The sequence below is a fragment of the Dendrobates tinctorius genome, unplaced genomic scaffold (assembly GCF_039654945.1).
Source record: "Dendrobates tinctorius isolate UK_male_01 unplaced genomic scaffold, ASM3965494v1 ptg000203l, whole genome shotgun sequence".
NCBI lineage: Eukaryota > Metazoa > Chordata > Amphibia > Anura > Dendrobatidae > Dendrobates > Dendrobates tinctorius.
In genome coordinates, this window is record NW_027361870.1 from 18,207,804 (window position 1) to 18,230,327 (window position 22,524).

Consider the following 22,524-nt stretch of genomic DNA (forward strand, 5'->3'; position numbering starts at 1 on the left):
CGAGACTTTGTTCTTTTGGATTGCTGTAGTACCATGGTTTTCTATGTAATGATGTATCTTAGGTCACACGTTCCGTATTTGGTCAGTATTATACATCAGTATTTGTAAGCCAAAACCAGGAGTGGGACAATCAGAGGAAACGTATAACAGGAACACGTCACCACTTCTGGATTTATCACCCAATTCTGGGTTTGGCTTACAGACACTGATGGGAAATACTGCCCACATACTGAACGTGTGAACGTGGCCTTATTTGTCTATAGCTAAAAGTTGGATGTAGCAGAGACAACGTTGTCAGAGCTGAAAATTTGCAATTTAACAAAGGATAGTTCATAGGAACTGACGGCAGAAAAAGACCACATGGTCCATCCAGTTAGCACTTTTATTATTTACCTAATCTTATATATATTTGTCTCAGATGTGTAGATTTGTAAATTCACTTTGATCTTTCTTCCATATATGCTTAAAATTTGTTCCATGCTTATAGGACTTTTTTCAGTAAATTCATATTTTCTGATAATGTATCTTTAATGCCTGTAGTTTTTTTTTGTAGACACTATACAACCACTGCAGTAACTTACTTAGGGGTTGTACTCCTGATGCATCATATATTCACATTTTTGGCTGTGCTTTTGCAATTTGTGGGACTCAAAACACAGTCTTCAGAAAGACGACAGTCCTCAGTAGTCAATACTGTTTATTAGCCAACTAAAATGATGATGGCATCAACCTTTATCAGGCTCGCTCCCTGACCATACCAGTTGGTGTATGGAAACATTTTACACGTTTCTGTATTCTCTCATTGCGTTTTACCAAATCAGTTCTAACATGAACTTTTGTCACAGGAAAATAAAATCATGAGTTAACAAAACAAGTGAAGAATACACTAAAAATTGAATACAGATCAGCTGTTGTCTGCCTTTTCTAGTATAACGTGGCCCAACCACCAATGTGAACATGGCATTAATATGTGTATGTAATTTGTGTTACTTTTTCCCATGTGATAGAACGCTATGGTGCTGAGCTAGAAATATACACATATATATACAGTATGATTTGTACATACTCTATACATTTCTGTTAGATGTAATATAGTAATACATTTCTTGACTACCACCGTAGACGTGAGACTTCTTTATTAAGGACGTTGTCTACTTAACCCAACAAAAGAAAATGTGTTTTATTACATTATTCTTTTTCTTTTATATTAAAACACTTTGCATTTTCTACTAGTGAATATAACCTAGAACGTTCCCTTTAGGAGCAGTAAACATGAGACATGCCTTAAGCAAATAAAAAATAAAATTGTATTTTCTTTATGACATATAGCATGTGCACACAAAAAAGTCCACCAAGAAGAATACATTTTTTAGTCCCTTTTTAATGACTATTCAACCTTTGGTTCTGGTGGTGGCTGTGCTACAGCTGCAGTTTAACCTTTAGGCTGGAGTCACACTAAACTGCGCAAAATACGGTCAGTATTTTACATGCGTAATACGGATGACAGACCTCTAAATAGTGCTCCGTAATCAAGGTGTGGTCGCGTATTTTGCGCATGTCCGCCTCCGTATGTAATCCGTATGGCATCCGTATGGTGAGATTTTCTCGCCGCCTTGCAAAATGGACATATAATGGAGCCCTATGACAGGGTTTCTAAAGACACCGGGTGCGTATTTCTCACAAGTCACATGTGTGGTCCGTGTGTAATCCGTATTTTTTGCGCACCCATAGACTTGCATTGGCGTATTACGGGCGTAGTACGCTGACAATCGCAGCATGCTGCGAGTGGCACGGAGCGTAGGATACTGAGGAGAAATATACGGCTGGTGCGAGTGACCCCATAGAAAATCATTTGTCCGTGTCTAATGCGTGCTTTTTGCGCCTCTCACTCTCCCGTATTCCTCGCCAGTGTGACCCCGGCCTTATTTTGTGGCTGAGAGATGTGAATCTGTTGTGTCTGTTCAAGCCTTTTGTCTTCAGTTTTTATTACACCTGAAACCAAGTAATAGAGATTCACACAGGGGCGTTATAGGAGAGCGTCCTAAGGGCATGAAGAGTTTTGTTTTGTCCCAAAAAGATGCATTCCAAATTGCACCAAAGCCGTACTAAGAAAACCTGACCCTCTACTGTTCTGGTCATTATATAATAATGGTGATAACTGTGGCAAAATGTATCTACAGTTGTAGCAGAGAGGAATTTAAAGGGGTTTTTCTACTACCAAAAGTTCATTTTAATCAATAGATCTCGGAATAATAATAATTTCCACAATTGGATGTGTTTAAATAAAATGTTCCTGTGCTGAGATAATCTTATAAATGTGTCCCTGCTGTGTACTGTGTAATGGCTGTGTCTGACCGTGCAGGAACATGGTCTGATCATACCACAGCCCCTGGGCAGGGGAGGAAGCAAAAGAGAGTATACAGACATCACAGGAGGGGATCACAGCTGATTCTTTGAAGTAAAGTATTGTATAAAAATAGGCAGGAAAATGCTTTATCTCCCAAAAAGAATCAGCGGTGATCCCTTGCTGTAATGTCTGTATACTCTTTTGCTTCCTCCACTGCCCAGGAGCGGTGGTATGATCAGACTATGTTCCTGCACAGTCAGACACGGCCATTACACAGTACACAGCAGGGGCACATTTATAAGATTATCTCAGCACAGGAACATTTTATCTAAACACATCCAATTTTGGAAATAATTATTATGCCAAGATCCATTGACTAAACTTAACTTTTGTTCATGGTAAAACCCTATGTGCTTAAAGAGGACCTAGACTAGTTTGAGCTTTGTAAACGAGCCAGGTCATGGAATGTTGGCTGTGGAGATATTAGCTTGTAAAGTTTAGAGTCTAATTTTCACTAAGACCAAAGAGGCGTTATCAGAGATGTCCCTCGGGGGCAGTTACTGTTTTTTTTCACTGTATCATGCTTCCTAATCATAAAGAGGAGGCAATATGCAGGGGAAGAAAAGAACATGCTCCCAGAAAAGGTCACCCCCGGCTTCATGTGTGGCACATGTAAAGACACAATGCTTCGTATCCAGTGTATTCTTTCCTCGCTCCTTTCAGCCAACTGACACAATATTTTCGGTGCTGTTTTGGCTCATAGGAAGCAGTCCTCCCCATAAAATGCCAGGCTTTTCACACAACAGCATACATGACCACAGATCTGCTTTGGGAAAGTCCCCACGTGCAGTAAATGCTGCGGATTTTCTCTTACTGATTCGCTTGGAGAAAATCTACTGCATATTACAGGACCAGCATTGAAGGATACGGTAGCTAAATATCATATACACACTGCAAAAAATAAAAATCTGCGGCATGTCAGCTTATTCTGTGCATGTCCATGCTTATTTTACCAATTGCAATGCAAAGGGTTAAATGTGCAGATTGTTCACAGCCTTACTGCAAAGAAATATGATATTTACTGCTACAGATTTCTTGATTTTTTTTTTCTTCTGCAGAAAATCTGCATCATTTATGCCATACGGGAACTTACCCTTAGGGTATGCGCAAGCCACACCTTTTTGAGATAGGTACGCTCTGTAACCTGCCTGAGTAAGCACCAAAGAAGCATTGAAAACCTGAAAATGTGCCCGGCAATGTAAAAACTGGCCATGTGCACACGTTGCGGATTCTGCTGCGTTTTCCGCAGCGTTTTTGGCCCTGCAGAAGCGCAGCAGAATCCACAACGTGTGCACATGGCCAGTTTTTACATTGCCGGGCACATTTTCAATGCTTCTTTGGTGCTTATTCAAGCAGGTTACGGAGCGTACCATGTTAGCCTATGGCATTTCAAATCCGCTGTGCACACGCTACGGTTTTTTTCTGCGTGGTTTTTGCTGCGGTTTACAGAGCGCAGCATGTCAATTGTTTGTGCGGATTCCGCAGCGGTTTCACACCTTTAACATAGTAGAGGTGTGAAACCGCAGGGCAAAACCGCAGGAAATCCGCAGGTCACTTTACCTGCGGTTTTACCTGTGAATCCGCAGCGTGTGCACCTAGCCTTAATGTTTGGAGAGACTTGAAGAGGTTAAAGAAGTGGCCTGACCATTTTTTTAGCGGGTTTCCGCTTGCGAGCTGCTCACTAGTTTTTACATTCAAATAATAAAAAATGCCAGCTGCAATCTGGCCACTTTAAAAAAACGACAAAAAGATGCCAAAAAAGACGCTTCAGGAAAGACATTGCCTGTGTTTTCCTGAAGCGCCTTCTGCTTGCAAAACTTAGCAGGCATGCTGTCATTTAATAGATGTCATATGCACAATCCCTATGGCTGTGTTCACACATTTTGCTGCAGTTTTTTTTTTTGTTGAAAAACCCACGTACAAACGAGGACTTCCTAAGGGTAAGTGCACACGTAGTTTTTAGGTTGTGCGGATTTTGATGAAAAATCCGCAAGACAAAAGTCCTGCGGTTTATCTGCGGATTAGGCTGCGGTTTTGCCCTGCGGTTTCACACCTCATAATGGAGAAGGTGTGAAACCGCAGCAAAATCCACACAAAGAATTGACATGCTGCGGATTGGAACCCACGGAAAAATCCGCAGCATGTGCACTACGTTTTTTTATTTCCATAGGAAATAAAGGTACTGTACAACGCAGCAGAATCCGCAGCGTGTGCACACACCCTTATAGTGACGAGGCATGCTACATCATTGCCATAGTGCACCTATGCACATTGGATGGAGTAGATGTTCCGTTTGGAGCAACAACAACACACCACGCTCCAAATTATTATGCAAATGCTATTTTTCGCGGAGTTTCCTATATGGTTGATGTAAATAAGTCAGTATAGTATATACAGTAAGTACAAATCACATTTTATTGGACAAACCTCCCAATGATACAGTATTTCTTTTAAAACTAAAAAAAACCTCACAGTGCACTGTTTCAAATTATTTTGCACAACAGAGTTGCCAAACATTTAATACATTGTTATGAACTGAAAATGGTCATTTGTTGAATCTGCAGCTTTAAGGCTGGTTTCATACTTGTGTTTTTTTGCTCTGTGTTTTTGCGCAAAAAAGGCATGCGTTTTTCCCTATACTTTACATGGGTGTGCATACACATGTGTTTGTATGTGCATGCGTTTTTTTGTAGTGTGCGCCCGGGCGCACAAAATGCATCCTATTGCATTTTTTGTGCGCCCGACTTGTCTCACAAAAACGCATGCGCAAACTAAAAAAAACGCATGATGCATTTATGTGCGTCTGCACTGCGCACGGTGCACAGCACAAAAAAAATGCCAGTGTGAAAGTAGCCTAAGAGATCACAGTAACTTAAATCAAAAGATTTTTCAGTCCAATCAAAAACATCTTAAGGCCCCATGTGTCCATATGTGGTTTGTTTTTTAAGGTTTTGCTCACAGGTTTTTCACACGAACACATGTCAGTTTTTTGGCAGCAGCACGGACAAAATGCATGCCATACGTGTGCGCCCTGATGACACGTACCGGCCCCTGGGAAGAAGCATTAGGGTATGTGCACACGTTGGCGGATTTTTCCACGTGGAATCTGCAGAATCCACAGGTCAAAATGCCTGCGTTTTACCTGCAGATTTCTAGTGGTTTTAGTGCGGATTTCGCCTGCGTTTTTACATCTGCGGATTCCAATGATGGAATAGGTGTAAAAACGCTGCGGAATCTGCACAAAGAATTGACATGCTGCAGAAAATTAACCACTGCGTTTCCGCACGGAATTTTCCACAGCATGTGCACAGCAGTTTTTGTTTTCCATAGGATAACATGGTACTGTACATCCCTTGAAAAACTGCTGCGGATCCGCAGACGAATGTGCAATGTGTGCACATACCCTTACAGTTCGCGCTGTTCCCAGGCATCCTCTGCTGAAGGCAGCTCTCATTATTGTCACCTGGTCTCCCTGTGATCAGCACGACCAGGCAACAATGATGGGAGTTGTATTCAGTACCCGCTGTGTTGCTCCTGTGTAAAATTAAGAATTAAATAAAAAAAAAATTGCCGTGGGCTCCAGAATAATTTTCATAACCAGCAGAGGGAAAGCCCATGGCTGGGGGCTGATATTAATAAGCTGGGAAAAGGGACAATATCCCAAAAGGGTCCCAGGCTATTAAAACAGCACACAGCTGTTTGCTTAGCCTTTATTGGTGAATTTAGGCTATGTGCACATGTGCAGAAATGCTGCGGAAACGTCTGCAGCATTTCCACAACTCCCGCTGCGGGTAAACCGCATGCGAATTCGCATGCATTTTTCCCCACTAAAAGCAAGCATTTTTTAAGTGTTTTTAGCTTGCGGAATGCTTGCGCAGTCCAAGTGATTTCAAGCATCGCTTGGAAATGTGATTGACAGGTTGGTCACATTCGTCAAGCATAGTGCTTAACAAGTGTGACCAACTTTGCCTATGCAGCATCAATGCTAAAAGATAGGATGTTAAAAATAATTTAAAAATATTGTTAGTCTCACCTTCTGACGGCCCCTGATCTGCTCTGCGGCGCTCCCGGCATCTTCTGGTCCCAGTAATGCTTTGCATGAAGGACCTGAGATGACATCACACTCGCAAGAGCGCAATGTCATCGCAGTCATTCGCGCAAAGCATTACTGGGAGCGGAAGATGCCGGGAGCATAGTGAGAGGCGAGAAGGACTGTGGGGGCCGCTGGAGGGTGAATATATCACTATTTTTTTATTTTTTACAGGATTATGGTACTCAGGGCCTAAAGGACAGTCTCCTCTCCTCCAGACCCTGGGTACCATCCGCACATTGAGCGCTCACTTTATGCATGGTGGGCATAGCCACATGCGTAAAGTGAGCGTTTCAATGCAATCCTATGGGTGCTTAATCGCCGCGATTCCGCAAAAAGAGTGAGCATGCTGCGGGTTTTTCTGCTATGTGATTCCGCAGCGGAAAAATCTGCAGCATTAGCACAGCATTGCGGAATCCCATAGGATTGCATGGGAAGCGTTTGTGGCGATTCTGCAGCAGAAAAACGCCACGAAAAATGCAAAAAAAAGCAACGTGTGCACACAGTCTTACAGGGGACCCCAGCAAAAAAAATGACACAGGGTTCCCCTATAAATTCAAACCAGCAAAGGCTGATATTATTAGCCTGGGGGGGTGCAGAGATATTGCCCTCCCCCGCTACCAACATCAGTACTAAACTGCTCCAGAAATGGCGTATGCATAAGACGCATCAAATCTGACTTGCTTTTCCCAATTCCCCTGTGGTGGTGTCAAGTGGGGTAATAAGGCTGGGGTTAATGTCATCTTTGTGTTTGCAGTTGGAGAGATGTCTATAAGACGCTCACATTACTGACCCCATAGTAAGTTTTGAAATAAGAACACAGCAAAAATAAAATCCTTTATTTAGAAAAAACAAAACACCCTGTTTTACACGTTTATTTAAACAAAAAACAAAAGTTATACTCTCTGTGTCCCCAGTAAAAAAATAAAAACAATAAAAAAAATCATATCCTTCATCTGTCCGATGTGAAGATAATCCATTTGTACCTTGACAAGTCTAGCTCTGCTACATCTATATACCTGGCTGAACGCTGGCATGATGCGGACATTAAGCATGCCATGCAGCAGAAACACTGAGCTCTGTGTGATAGATGCTGCGCTGTGTCGTGAATAAGATGAGAGAGGTTCATAACCGATGAGCTACATTCATCTCACTGACGTCACGGCTACTGTGAGACACAGGCAGACTGGATATGTCCTGGAGACCGCAGACAGGTAACAGAGTCACTGGAGGCAGCAGGCAGAAGGGAGACCTCCTGAAAAACACAGACAGGAGACGTCATAGAGAACGGAACCTGTTACTGGAAGCTGCAGGCAGAGAGGAGATGTCCTGGAGATTGTAGGCAGACAGAAGCAGTACACTGACATAGTAAAAGTCTAAGTAACATTGAAATGTTAATAAAAAAGGCACAGGTGTGTGTATTGGTGAGCTTTATATAGATCCAGGCAGATTTTCATGTGGAATGATGCCAGGCCATATGCAAAGCCCGACTTGGAGCACAACAGAGTTTAGCAGACGGGTTGAGGGAAGAGAAGCGCAGATCCAGAAAGGGTGCATAACAGAAAGTCACAGCAAAAAATGCAGCACAACGAATTGTGGGAACATACCTTTAGAGTTAATTACTACAACTAAAATTCATTCATTGATAGGCATAGAGAGCCTGTAGTCCTAGCCTAAATCTCAGCATTTGGTTTATTAACAACTGCAGTTTTTGTGTATTTTTTTTTATTATGAAAACTTAGAAAAGGAAAAAAAAGTTATGTTAAACTTTTTATTCCTACAGAAAACATGGAGTCCAAATCCGCTATTATGTAATAAAATTAATAAAATCAAGTAAGTTTATTTGTATCACTACAAGGCTTAAATAGAGATCACATAAATCATAAAAGTCAAAAGAAAAAAGGCTCAGGGACAGCAGATCATCAGTAATATAACAGGGTGGGATAGTGGGCCCCTCTATCAGCATATAATATTCATTGTCATTATAGTAATGCATAAAGTGCCTATTTCAATTGTGTCATAAATCAAAGGACAACCAATGCAGTACCATCCATGTATAATGTGTGCACACAGAGCGGACACAAAGCCGCCTCTATTATTAACAATACTAGTGTAAGAATATCACCAGTCATCAATAGTCCATAACTAGAGGGAAAGCTCACATCTATTGTGTAGTACTGCAATCCACTAAGGAGACAATGGTTAAAATGATCTCATGTATAGAACCCGCTTACCCTTAATACCACCTGTATGATGAGCTCTACCTGCAGCCCCAGACCTTTGGGATTGCATATTGTGGCCATTTTATAGGTGCTTGGCCATATAGATACTATATGTAGAATATCACTGGTTCAGTTGACATTGATTGCTTATGTTACACATTGCCATGATTGTAATGACCATCATAATAAATTTCTATAATAACAGTGGGATGTTCCTCTACAGTTGTGAACCAGGTTGGGGGGGGGGGGGGCATTCAGAGGTCTTTTGCCTCCTCCTGTGATGAACCGCTGGCTTGTCAGTGACATCATGATGCCACACTGATGCAGTTACAAGACTAAAGTTCTCTGTGCTTAATCTGCCTTATCAGGGTCCTAGGTAGCGTCTTCACATCTGCAATTATTCATATTAATGGGGTTGTCCTGGCCCAAATCGATAAGTCTGCAGTCACTCTTGTTGACTACAGACATAAAGCCCCCCAGGGCACGCACTGTGCGCTGCAGTGATTCGCCGGTTTGTGAGCCGGGACCAGAGGTTATGTATGCGTTATACGTCCAGTGGGCGCGGCCTCGCTCCATACATACTCTCTGGTCACAGCTGAGAAACTGACTAATCCCAATGCACTGGGATGTGTCACTTGCTCATCAGCTTGATGTAGCTTCAATACAATCAGTGTTTTATTAGCAAGACATTCCAGGTAATCAGTGTAACCCCGCCCCCACCACTGATTGGCAGCTTGCTGATAATGCACAGTGTACACAGGAGGCTGCCAATCAGTGGGGTGGACGTGGTTATACACAGCTCAGCATTCTGAGCACTTCTAGATCTGCAGCAGAGAAAACACAAATTTTATCAAAACTGCACTAAACAGTCCAGGAAGTGACTGGAATCAGGCTCTCACTCTGTACCTTATGCTTCTCTCAGATTCCATAGGAAAAGCAGACTATCCATGCATGTCTGACAGCCGTGAGACATGCAGCAGCGGCGATTCAAACATAGTATTCGAGCACGCCCAAGATACTATTAGCACCCGAGCGCGCTCAGATAGCACCTTATCCAAGCACGTTCACTCATCACCAATTATAATGTGCCTACTATCATAAAAAACATGTGCATGTGTTTTTTTTGTAGTGTGCACTCGGGTGCACAAAATGCATCCTGTTGCATTTTTTGTGCGTCCGACTTGCCCCAAAAAAACACATGCGCACACAATGCGGTTTTTTTTTTACAGCAAAACACCCATTATAGTCTATGGGTGCGCATTGTAATGCGCAAAAAAAAAAAAAACGCATGTGGCATTTTAAAAACGCACCAAAACCGACAAAAAAAGCAAACGCATGATGCGTTTTTTTCATGCGTTTGTGTGCGCAAAAACGCGCAGCAAAAAAAAAGCAAGTGTGAAAGTAGCCTTACAAACGCATGACACGCACATGACACTTGCATTACATTCGTCCGACTCTCCTGCATCAAAATTGGACTGATTTTAAAATCGTTAGTGTATCTTCAGCCTTAAAGAGGTATTCCCATCTCCAAGATAATATCCCAGTATATAGAAGGTGTAATTCTAATAATTTTAGCAAATACCTCCATTTAGAAATGTAGCATAGTTTTCCTGATTCGCTATGTCGCTTTCCTCATGTGCAGTCATTGCAGGACATTAGGTATCCATGGTTACGACCACTAGCAACTAGCTGTCACTAGATCAGTGTTCGTAACCATGGATACCTAAGGTCCCGCAATGCCCTGCACATGAGGAAAGACACATAGTGAATCAGAAACACTATGCTACATTTCAAATTGGAGGTATTTGCCAATATTATTATTATTACACCTATTAAATATTGGAGTAGGATCTTGGAGATGGGAATTCCCCTTTAAAGTAAGAAAAAAAAAAAAAGTCTACATTGACAGTAGCAAGAATCTGTCAGTGAGCAGTACAATATGTCATAGAAGGAGACAGGTCTAGAAATTTCATCTGCAAATAAAGTCATGTAGGTTTTGGCTGTAGGTTTTTTGTATAGTGGGCATTGCAATCATAGGGTATTTACCGGTGATTTCTCACACCAGCTTCCGGCCTCCTAGAAATCAGCGGCTGATTGGGAGAATTGCTGATGTTACATACAACAGTCATTTTACATTCACAAGTTACTAGAAATGCGCATGATATGGAAACATGAGCGTTCCTGGCACTTATCCGTTCATATGGTAACAAGTGATTGTGGCCCCCAGAAATAAGGTGCTTTGGATTAAATATCCCTCCTAGAATCACATGGGGACCAGGGCTACACTTCAATACAACGGATAGCACTCGCCCGAATTTTATGGTCATCTGCGCAAGCCGTAAAGTTTCCACCATCTTTCAGGTGGCTTGCTTTGTGCCAGAAATAGTCCCATTTGGTTTTTTATTTTATATTTTTTTATGGAAAAGCCTATGCAAAAATGCATGAAAGAAAGGGACCCAAAAATCACACCAAAAGTATGGAAGCTGCCAAGTAAATTCACAATGTTGTAGTCTTATATTTCACTACTCGTTCACATCCAACATCTGGTTGCAGATTTTGGGGTAAAAAAAAAAAATAAAAAATACCCCCAAAACATTGCAGCATTTTTTATTTTTTTTTTGCAAAAAGTGAATTCGCAAATTGCATTTTTGGCAAGTGTGCTGCATTTTCACTGCAATCTTTCCATTTTTTTTGGCTGTGGAGTCAGTAGGAAAATATGAAATAAAATACAAATAATAGGGTTTTTTGTGGTGTTTTTACTTTTCGGAGTGCCCAGCATTTATTCTAAATGCAGCATGCTTTAGGTGGGGGATTTATTCATTTTCTTTCCTATAGGAAAATCAGTCCTGTGCAGATGCAGCCTCATAATAACCAATGCAGGGCAGACATAGCAGATATTATGGGACCTGATTACGAAGACATATTGCAGTTATGTATAAGGTTTCAGATTTTCATCAGTATTTGGCCAGTATCAGTTTTTTAACTGACCGCTACATCATCTAGGGTCATTGTCACAAGGCATCGCTGGGAACGGGACATGGGAGCATCGCTGAGGCCAGGGGATGCTGCGTGGGACGCCGGAAGGTGAGAATAACACAATTTTTTATTTTAATTCTATTTTTTACAGGGATATGGTACCCAGAGCCTGGAGGAGAATCTCCTCTCCTCCACACCGTGGGTACAAGCCGCACATTTTCCGCTTACTTTGCGCATGGTGGGCACAGCCACATGCGGAACGTAAGCGGAACAATGCATTCCTATGTGTGCGGAATTCCCGCAATTCCGCAAAAAGAATGAGCATACTGCGTATTTTTCCACAGCGGAAAAATACGCAGCATAAGCACAGCATGTGCGGAATGCCATTGAAGTCAATGGGTTGCTTATTTTATGAGGTTTTGTAGCATTTTCGCAGCGAAAAAAGTGCGGCAAAAACATGTAAAATCTGCGGGAATAGCCTTATATGACGGCACAGTGCTCTTACCCAACATAGAAAAGTGAACTAAACATGAATAAAAAATTGGAATGGCAAAATTTGTGCCACACTTTTCATTCCTGATCGACATTTGATAAAATAATAAAGTAAAATACTAAAAAGGAGTCAACAATTTACAATACGAATAGAAAGCACACAGATTACAATGAGTCTTCACATCGCCCCCTAGATTTTTAGACGCATTGCTCAGTTTATAAATTCAATTATCAGAGGAGTTTGTAAAAAAATTCTTAAAGTCAACAATAGGTTAAAAGAGAACATTTTTAGGATCATTTCAAGAATGTATTAATAGAAACGGGTCAATGAAACGCATCTGGTGCAAACACTGGGAAAGATTACCTGGGGTGATTGTTATTGACTTCTCGACAGATGTGACTATGATCTACAACCTAATTTCCAGGCTTGATGGAGCGGAACGAAAATCTTCAGATATGATCACAGTCTGCCAGGAAGAAGCCCAAATGATGTTCTATTGTGGCTTACCATGTTCTCCTTTATGCAGCTGAAGGCTAACAGCTTTCATCATAGACTGTATATTCAATTACTTCCAGCCCATTGTTCTTCTACAATTAATAAAAAAACATTGGTGGATGAGACAACGAAGAACATTTTTAAATATGAGCTCGGGATTTTACATCTCGGCCTTTCATATAATGATTCCTCAAACAGTAGTGTGTTGTAATAGAACCTGATCAAACAATGGCTGAAGCTCCTCTTTGTCCTATGTGTTATATGATATCTTTACATGTTGGGATTTTGAGTTAAAAGGGTTTTTTTTATTTGTTGTGTCTTCAGGTGCAGTTCATTGTAAAAAACAACAACAAAAAAAAAAAACAAAACAAAAAAAAATGTGCTTCACTTGCTCTCCCCAGGAACAGCGCCATGTCATGCTGGTCTTCCTGATGTCTGCAGAGCTGACAGCACTGCAGCCAATCACTGACCTCAGCAGTGGTGCCAGTATGTGTGGCATAAGCTGCCAAACTCATACAAGAATTATCACCAGGAGCAGCAGTAGAGAAGCAGAACTGGACCTGGGGAAGATGAACAAAGCACCATTTCTTTTTAACAACAAACTGCACCTGAGGATACAACTTTTCTAAAGACAGAAAGCCCCTTTTACCCATTATCTTCAGTAGGGTTGTACATTTTAGTTTGATGGGATACATTCAGTATATATGTAAGCAGGTTACGGGATGCAGGAACGGAGGGAATGCAGAGCAAGGGTTAATAATAATGCAATTTAATTACAACAATAGGGCAAACTCCTCGCAGGGAGGACAAAGGTGATTAACAAGTAGTATTGCAGTATAACACAACAGTCTTGTTATTAACCCCTTCACCCCCAAGGGTGGTTTGCACGTTCATGACCGGGCCAATTTTTACAATTCTGACCACTGTCCCTTTATGAGGTCATAACTCTGGAACGCTTCCATGGATCCCAGTGATTCTGACATTGTTTTCTCGTGACATATTGTACTTCATGTTAGTGGTAAAATTTCATTCAAATAACTTGCGTTTATTTGTGAAAAAAACGGAAATTTGGCAAAAATTTTGAAAATTTCGCAATTTTCCAACTTTGAATTTTTATGCCCTTAAATCACAGAGATACGGTACACAAAAAACTTGATAACTAACATTTCCCACATGTTTACTTTACATCAGCACAATTTTGGAACCAAAATTTTTTTTTGTTAGGAAGTTATAAGGGTTAAAAGTTGACCAGCGATTTCTCATTTTTACAGCACCATTTTATTTTTAGGACCACATCACATTTGAGGTCACTTTGAGGGGTCTATATGATAGAAAATACCCAAAAGTGACACCATTCTAAAAACTGCACCCCTTAAGGTGCTCAAAACCACATTCAAGAAGTTTATTAACCCTTTTGGTGCGTCACAGGAATTTTTTTGAATATTATAGGGTAACAGGAGAAATTGGACTGCAAAGGTTATTGTGCAATTTGTCCTGAGTACGCTGATACCTGATTTGTGGGGGGAAACGACTGTTTCGGCGCATGGCAGAGCTCAGAATGGAAGGAGCGTCGTTTGACTTTTTCAATGCAAAATTGGCTGGAATTCAGATCAGACGCCATGTCACGTTTGGAGAGTCCCTGATGTACCTAAGCAGTGGAAACCCCCTACAAGTGACCCCATTTTGGAAACTAGACCCCCAAGGAACTTATCTAGATATGTGGTGAGAACTTTGAACCCACAAGGGCTTTACAGAAGTTTATAACGTACAGCGGTACAATTAAAAAAATCATATTTTTTCCACAAAAATGATCTTTTCACCCCAATTTTTATTTTCCCAAGGGTAACAGGACCCTAAAAGTTACTGTGCAATTTGTCCTGAGCACGCTGATACCCCACATGTGGGGGTAAACCACTATTTGGGAGCATGGCAGAGCTCGGAAGGGAAGCAGCGCCATTTGACGTTTTTGGCTGGAATGGAGATCGGACACCATGTCACGATTGGAAAACCCCTGATGTACCAAAACAGTGGAAACCCCCCACAAATGACACCATTTTGTAAACTAGACCCCCCCAAGGAACTTATCTAGATGTGTGGTGAGCACTTTGAACCCCCCAGTGCTTCACAGAAGTTTATAACGCCCGGGCGTGAAAATAAAAAATTCGTATTTTTTCCACAAACATGATTTTTAGTCACCATTTTTTTTATTTTCCCAAGGGTAACAGGAGAAATTGGACCCCAAATGTTGTTGTCCAATTTGTCCTGAGTATGCTGATACCCCATATGTGGGAGAAAACTACAGTATGGGCACACGTCGGGGCTCGGAAGGGAAGTAGTGACGTTTTGGAATGCAGACTTTGAGGGAATGTTCTGCGGGTGTCATGTTGCCTTTGGAGAGCCCCTAATGTACCTATCAGTGGAAACCCCCCACAAATGACCCCATTTTGGAAACGAGACCCCCTAAGGAACTTATCTAGATGTGTGGTGAGCACTTTGAACCCCCAAGGGCTTCACAGAAGTTTATAATGCCCGGGTATGAAAATAAAAAAATCGTATTTTTTCCACAAACATGATCAATTAGTCCCCAATTTTTTCATTTTCCCAAGGGTAACAGGAGAAATTGGACCCCAAAAGTTGTTGTCCAATTTGTCATGAGTACGCTGACACACCATATGTGGGAGAAAACTACTGTATGGACACACGTCGGGGCTCGGAAGGGAAGCAGTGACGTTTTGGAATGCAGACTCTGATGGAATGGTCTGCGGGTGTCATGTGCGTTTGGAGAGCCCCTGATGTACCTAAACTATTGAAACTCCCCACAAGTGACCCCATTTTGGACACTAGACCCCCCACGGAACTTATCTAGATGTGTGGTGAGCACTTTGAAGCCCCAAGTGCTTCACAGAAGTTTATAACGCTCGGACGTGAAAATAAAAACATCATTTTTTTCCACAAAAATGATATTTTTTCCCCCAATTTTTTATTTTCCTAAGGGTAACAGGAGAAATTGGACCCCAAAAATTGTTTTGCAATTTGTCCTGAGTAGGCTGATACCCTACATGTGGGGGCAAAACACTGTTTGGGTGCATGGCAGAGCTTGGAAGGGAAGGAGCACCATTTGACTTTTTCAACTCAGAATTGGCTGGAATTGAGATCAGACGCAATGTTGCATTTGGAGAGCCCCTGATGTGTCCAAACAGTGGAAACCCCCCAATTATAACTCCAACCCGAATCCCAACACATCCCTAACCCTAATCTCAGCCCTAACCCTAACCCTTACCCTAACCCTGACCCTAACGGAAAAATGGAAATAAATACATTTTTTTATTTTATTATTTTTCCCTAACTAAGGGGGTGATAACGGGGGGTTTGATTTACTATTTATGGCGGTTTTTATGTTTGGCGGCTGTCGCACGCTAAAAGACGCTTTTTATTGTAAAAATAGTTTTTGCATCACCACATATTGAGAGCTATAATTTTTCCGTATTTTGACCCACCGAGTCATGTGAGGTCTTATTTTTTGCGGGACGAGTTGACGTTTTTATTGGTACCATTTTCGGGCACGTAACATTTTTTGATCGCTTTTTATTCCGATTTTTGGGACGCAGAATGAACAAAAACCAGCGTTTTATGAATTTCTTTTGGGGGGAGTGCGTTTACACCGTTCCGCGTGCGGTAAAATTGATAAAGCGGTTTTATTCTTCGGGTCAGTACGGTTACAGCGATACCTCATTTAGGTCGTTTTTTTATGTTTTGTCGGTTTTATGCAATGAAAACTTTTATAAAAAAAATTATTATTTTTGCATCGCTTTATTCTGTGAGCTATAACTTTTTTACTTTTTCGCTGATGATGCTGTGTGGCGGCTCGTTTTTTGCGGAACAAGATGACGTTTTCAGCGGTACCATGGATATTTATATGCGTCTTTTTGATCGCGCGTTATTACACTTTTTGTTTGGCGGTATGATAATAAATCATTATTTTTTGCTTCATTTTTTAAGGGGTTCGCTAAAGGGGTTAACTAATGGGACAGTTTTATAGGGCGGGTCGTTACGGACGCGGCGATAACTAATATGTGTACTTTTATTGTTTTTTGTTTTTTTTATTTCCAAAAAATGGATTTATTTGGGGGAATATTTTTTTTTTTTTTTCTAATTTATTTGGCGATTTTTTTTTAAATTATTTTAACACTTTTTTTTTCTTTTTTTTTAACTTTATTAAATAGTCCCAGGTGGGACATCATTGTCCTGTGACAGATCGCTGATCTGTCACATCACAGATCAGCAATCTGTCACAGGCATTGAAGAAGACTTCCTCTTGCCTTCGCTTTGCAGGCACTGAGGAAGCCGGCTCCCTGCAGGCCCCCGTCGCCATCTTGGATTCGGGGGCCTGCAGGAAAGGAGCCCCCCCCGCAGCAGCGCTGCACATTGCGCTGCCGTGGGGGGGCTCAGGGAAGCACGGAGGGAGCCCCCTCCCTGCCGATGCTTCCCTTTAACCCCCGGTACACCGCAATCGTGTTTGATCGCGGTGTGCAAGGGGTTAACGTGTCGGGGGCGGTCCGTGACCGCCCCTGACACATTGTGTCGGGTGTCAGCTGTGATAATCAGCTGACACCCGGCCGCGATCAGCGGCGCTCACCACGTGGGCGCCGCTGATCGCGGTAGACGTACTATCCAGTCCATGGGCATAGGGGCCCGGGTCCCATGGACGGGATAGTACGTCGGATGGCAGGAAGGGGTTAAACTTATCGTGACTCTAATGTGCCTCACAAAAATGTCCAAAAACATACTAATGCGGTAGGGGTGTGTGAAATAGATCAAAAAGTGGATACAAAGTATCCTGAACACACCACTCGGAAAGAGGGATATACATCATAAATAAAAAATAAATTTTATTAAGTAAATTCATATCATAGATAAAATACAAGTCAGAGGAAGGAATATGTACCCAAGTGAAATACACACAAATACAGGAATAAAGGAGTGGATACAGGTAATGGTGAAGTGCAAAAATATATCAGCATGTAAGCATATATCCACCTAGACCCATAGTGGTCTGTAAAGTGCAAAGTGCCATATAGAAGAAAAATCCCCATGCTGGTAATCACATATAACATGAGCACATACCCATTTAATCGCCTGTTCACAGAATTCCTGGAGTCCGCCATACGTTTCGCCTTTTTAGCTTTTTCAAGGAAATTGTGTGTGTCATGACTTGAGACCTGTTTGATTTATATAGTAAACCCACCCAGTCATGGGCCAATCCTCCGTCGCGTACATCACCGCCACCCCCGGGTCTCAGGTGCAGCCACTTTCAGCACTCATACGCCATATCGAGAACAATTGTGCTATGAGACTCTGCATGTTGGAATCACTGTTATATGAATTTGCTATGATATTCTATGCTCTAAATGATGGTGTTTTATTATAATGCTTGAATCCTTTGTCGCACAGCCTGCGAATTTTCTGAAAAGGTTAATGTTTCACTAATAACCTGTTATGGAGTTTGCTCTTTATTGCTGGGTTTCACCTTTTGGGCGATTTCTAATGTTATCTTTTGCATATGGCGTTATTTATAGGGCCCTTTCTACACTGCAGCGGTACTTTCCCAGATTCCTGCATTTAATATGTGCTGCAGGTGCGGCAAGTAAAAGGTTTTTCCTCTTCAGATATAGGCTCTGAAAGTATGGTGATCGGGCTACAAAAGGATGGCGACGCACACGTGCACCACACCGGAGTCTCCTGCTTCTTGCCGACGGCCTCTATCATTTGTGGCGTGCGGATATGACGTCATCAGGGGGGTTTTCCTCCATGCACGCCACAATTGAGTGCTGCAAAGTGGCTGCACCTGAGACCCGGGGGGTGGCGGTGATGTACGCGACGGAGGATTGGCCCATGACTGGGTGGGTTTAATATATAAATCAAACAGGTCTCAAGTCATGACACACACAATTTCCTTGAAAAAGCTAAAAAGGTGAAATGTACGGCTGACTCCAGGAATTCTGTGAACAGGCGATTAAATGGGTATGTGCTCATGTTATATGTGACTACCAGCATGGGGATTTTTCCTCTATATGGCACTTTGCACTTTACAGACCACTATGGGTCTAGGTGGATATATGCTTACATGCTGATATATTTTTGCACTTCACCATTACCTGTATCCACTCCTTTATTCCTGTATTTGTGTGTATTTCACTTGGGTACATATTCCTTCCTCTTACTTGTATTTTGTTTGTCTATTTATCTATGATATGAATTTATTTATGATATATCCCTCTTTCTGAGTGGTGTGTTCAGGATACTTTGTATCCACTTTTTGGTCTAATGTTCCTCAGCTGCATATAGTCCGATGAGGGTTATAGTATCAGCAACGGCCGACATGGCGTCTTCAGGCGTTTCTTTCCAACATATAAACAAGCTCCTGGTGACAAAGGGTGGTCTCCAGTTTTACCTGTTGAGCCCCTAAGTCCATTAATCCATAGCACCGAAGGCGGTAATACCGTGGAAGTCTCTAACTGGTGTGTGCTCTGCCGCACGCCTGTCCCCACAGAGGGATAAAAAACCAAAAAACTACTGAGATTGGTGGAAGTAAAAACTAGCAGATATCAATGGTAGAAAAATATAATTATATACAATAATGCAAATAAAAAATAATTTCCAAGATAGCCTTTATTGAAATAATGGCACACAACCACATGATAAAAGTGCATATAAAAAGGCACACGACCGCAATTAGATATACACGGGGCCATGAATATAGCAAATTAGCTTAGTATTAAAAATATACAAATTATGGATATCCATAGAATGTAGGCTTAATTAATAGAACCAGGTAAATAGCCAAATAACACTAAAGAAAAGACATAAAAGGTGTTAAATAAAGTGCAATTGTGTTAAAGAATAAAAAAAGAAAAGAGAAGCCAGCGTTGCCAAGGTCAGAACGCATAACATAAAGTGCATTTGCACATAACATCTAACTGTATTCAAAATGAGATATTTAGCAAAAAAATTGATCAATTCAATTGAGCCACCCCGCCGCGCCAAGGCAATCTCATGTGGGGGGTCCTACTCTACATTTTAATACGTTTTTAATAAACACTGTGCCATTACGGCCTCCTAGATACATTAAAAGCAAGACCACTTTAAATGCAATCCGTACCTGAGCATCTCTGGAAGGCCAACCAGGTCTGAATGCAGACGTGTCAGGTTTTAGCCTCCACACATTGCCTGACCAGCAAGCATAGATGAAGGGCAATGCAGGTTCAGATACAGGTGCACAATTAAATAAAGCTTGGGGCAGGGTGGGGCTGCTGTGTATGTGTGCACAGCAGCCTAGATCCATCACAGTGAACACAGAAAAATTGGCGAACACAACCCAGCGCGCACGGCAACAGTGGTGGTCAGCCACATACCAATGTGTTAAAGAATGTATGTGTACAATGGACATACAGCTATGTGCAATGAATTACAGGCAAATATGAATAGAGATAACGCCACATGCAACCAATAGAAAGAGTGAAGATAAGGGTAAAAGAACCTGTAAGCCGTATGTAAATAGCACGGGGTGCCTCAAGAACACACCCCGACGCACGTTTCAGAATAAATCTCCTTGGGAATAATACCGTGGAAGTCTCTAACTGGTGCGTGCTCTGCCGCACACCTGTCCCCACAGAGGGATGCAGCTCACGATCTGGCACCCGTTCCTTACTGCAAGCACCTCACACTGTCTGACGGTGTGGTCATCTCCAACCACTCCACCAGTGGCGTAATTACAAAGTTATGGGCCCTGGTGTGAACCTTCAAATGAGGCCCCCCCATGCCGAAATGCACGCACATCTCTGCTCCGTACACCTTGTACAAGCGTGGCTCCGCTCCGTACACACGCAGCTCCGCTCCGTACACCTGGTACACGCGCGGCTCCGATCCGTACACCTTGTACACACGGCTCTGCTACATCCACCCTGTAAACCCCTTCTGACACCACACATAAAATTACTCTCATCCAGCAGCACCATGACGACCAGCACAGCAGAGTCCTGCATACACAGAGGCTCCTGATCATGTGACCCCTGACTTCTCCTCTCCTGTGACCTCATCACAGGTCCTGTGCACTCAGAGCAGCCATCGTGTCAGGCCAATTGCAGCCTGGCAGCCAATGAAAGCACGGAGCTGCACAGCCAATGAGCGGCTACAGCTTCGCAATCGGGCCCCTAAGCCTTCCAGGCCCCATTGCAGCTATGACTACTGCGACTGCTGTAGTTACGCCCCTGCACTCCACCCATTTTTCTGTATTCTTTAGGGAGGGTCGGGTTCTTCTTCTCATCCGCGCCCACCATGGGTGGACCGAGAGTTGTTGACAGGTGGATTTGGCACGATCTCGATATCAGAATGTCCACGAAGTGTGAGGTCCAAGTCGTCGTTCTCCTTTTTGGCGCCAACCTCCACCATCTTCATGGTCGTCATCTTGGCCACAATCAAGGTGTCAGTCCCATTCAAAATTTCAGTCACATCCAAGACACTTGTCACTCCCAGAGTATCAACTTCTTCTTTCTTCACAGCATCCCCGCACCGCAAGGTTGCAATATCTTGCCGACAACGCCTAGTGTAAGGGAGTGCCTGGGCCGTTGTCGTGGCTGAGACTTGTGGTGTGTTTGCGCCCAGGTCTCCCGTCACATGAAAACAATGTCCATTTAACAATGTACCTGTCGCTCTGTTATCTGCTCCGTCAGGTTCACTTCTAGCCCATTGCAAGCTCTCCCCCGTCATTTGCACATAAACAGAAATGGAGACCAGCTTAAACTTCAAACGGTCAACTTTACTAGTATTTAGTCTCAGCACGTCCACATCCATTACAGCATCAGATACAGTTTCCAAACAGTGCACTTCTTTCTCTTTCCCTGTGCTCTGTCCTGCTTTCTTCGGCCTATTCCCGGCCCGCACCGACTTGATCGGTACAACAGCGTCCTCACTGTCCAGCTTTCCTTCCCTCAGGAGTTCCCCTGTCCGTTTTGCCCCAGACAAAAGGGCATCAGCGCATGTAGTCAACTGCCACATGACGGAGTGACCTGCCTTCCTGCTTTGCTGTGCCTTCTGGCCACCTTAGGCCCTGGATGGCTGGGCTCACAATTCAACATTGCATAACTGTCTGCCCTGTACGGGCTCTAAGTCCCTACTGTCTACTATTATCTGCAGAGAGCTCCTCCTATCTCAACTATTTACAGAGTGCTGCACTTTCCCTAGTACAAGCATTTTACATATATGAATGAAAAAGGACATAAAATTATTTAAACATAATAGAGTTGTATACAGTAAGCAGAAATAAATAAGCAATCTTAGTAACCCTTACATTTCTCCCTTCCTTTAAGATTGGTTTTACCCAACCAAGTTACAAATAACCTTTAATTTGTACAGCAATACTCCACGCAGGGAGGCAACACAGATCAACGAGGTAGAAATATTATATTGGCTCAATACGAGCTGAGTCTTTAACGTCATCACAGGAGAGTCCGTGCTCCTAAAAATAAGGGCCCGGCTCACACTCCTCCAAGTTTAGTCCACTGCTTAACAACAAACTACGGTCCCATACACCAGAACTGAACATAGATATACAAGATGGCCCATCGATAGGATCTACAGTTCCTGGGGGATGCCTCCCTCCTTCCTTTGTGGAAAGCACGGCCCGTTAGTCCAAGGACCTGTTACTCCGTAAGGACAAAGTCCTGATTAGCAGCTGAAGAGGTGCAACAAAACAAGCACACACAAACAAAAAAGTTTTAACCAACATGTCCTTTGTGACCTGTTCTTGTCACACTACCCCCCCCATGCTTGGGGTGGTCAGAGC

At 42.5% G+C, this 22,524-nt stretch overlaps 1 long non-coding RNA gene across 2 annotated transcripts; it reads right to left on the bottom strand.

Moving 5' to 3' along the window:
• Positions 1-7,321: 7,321 nt before the first annotated feature.
• LOC141057303 (uncharacterized) lies at positions 7,322-17,954 on the bottom strand. Of its 2 annotated transcripts, none has more exons than XR_012222024.1 (3): positions 17,808-17,954; positions 12,552-12,775; positions 7,322-7,752 (listed from the first exon to the last, which is right to left on the bottom strand). It is a non-coding gene; the product is annotated as an uncharacterized lncRNA (long non-coding RNA). The 2 variants fall into 2 exon arrangements; XR_012222025.1 differs by having other exon boundaries at positions 12,696-12,775; positions 17,808-17,953.
• Between the last annotated feature and the right edge of the window lie 4,570 nt (positions 17,955-22,524).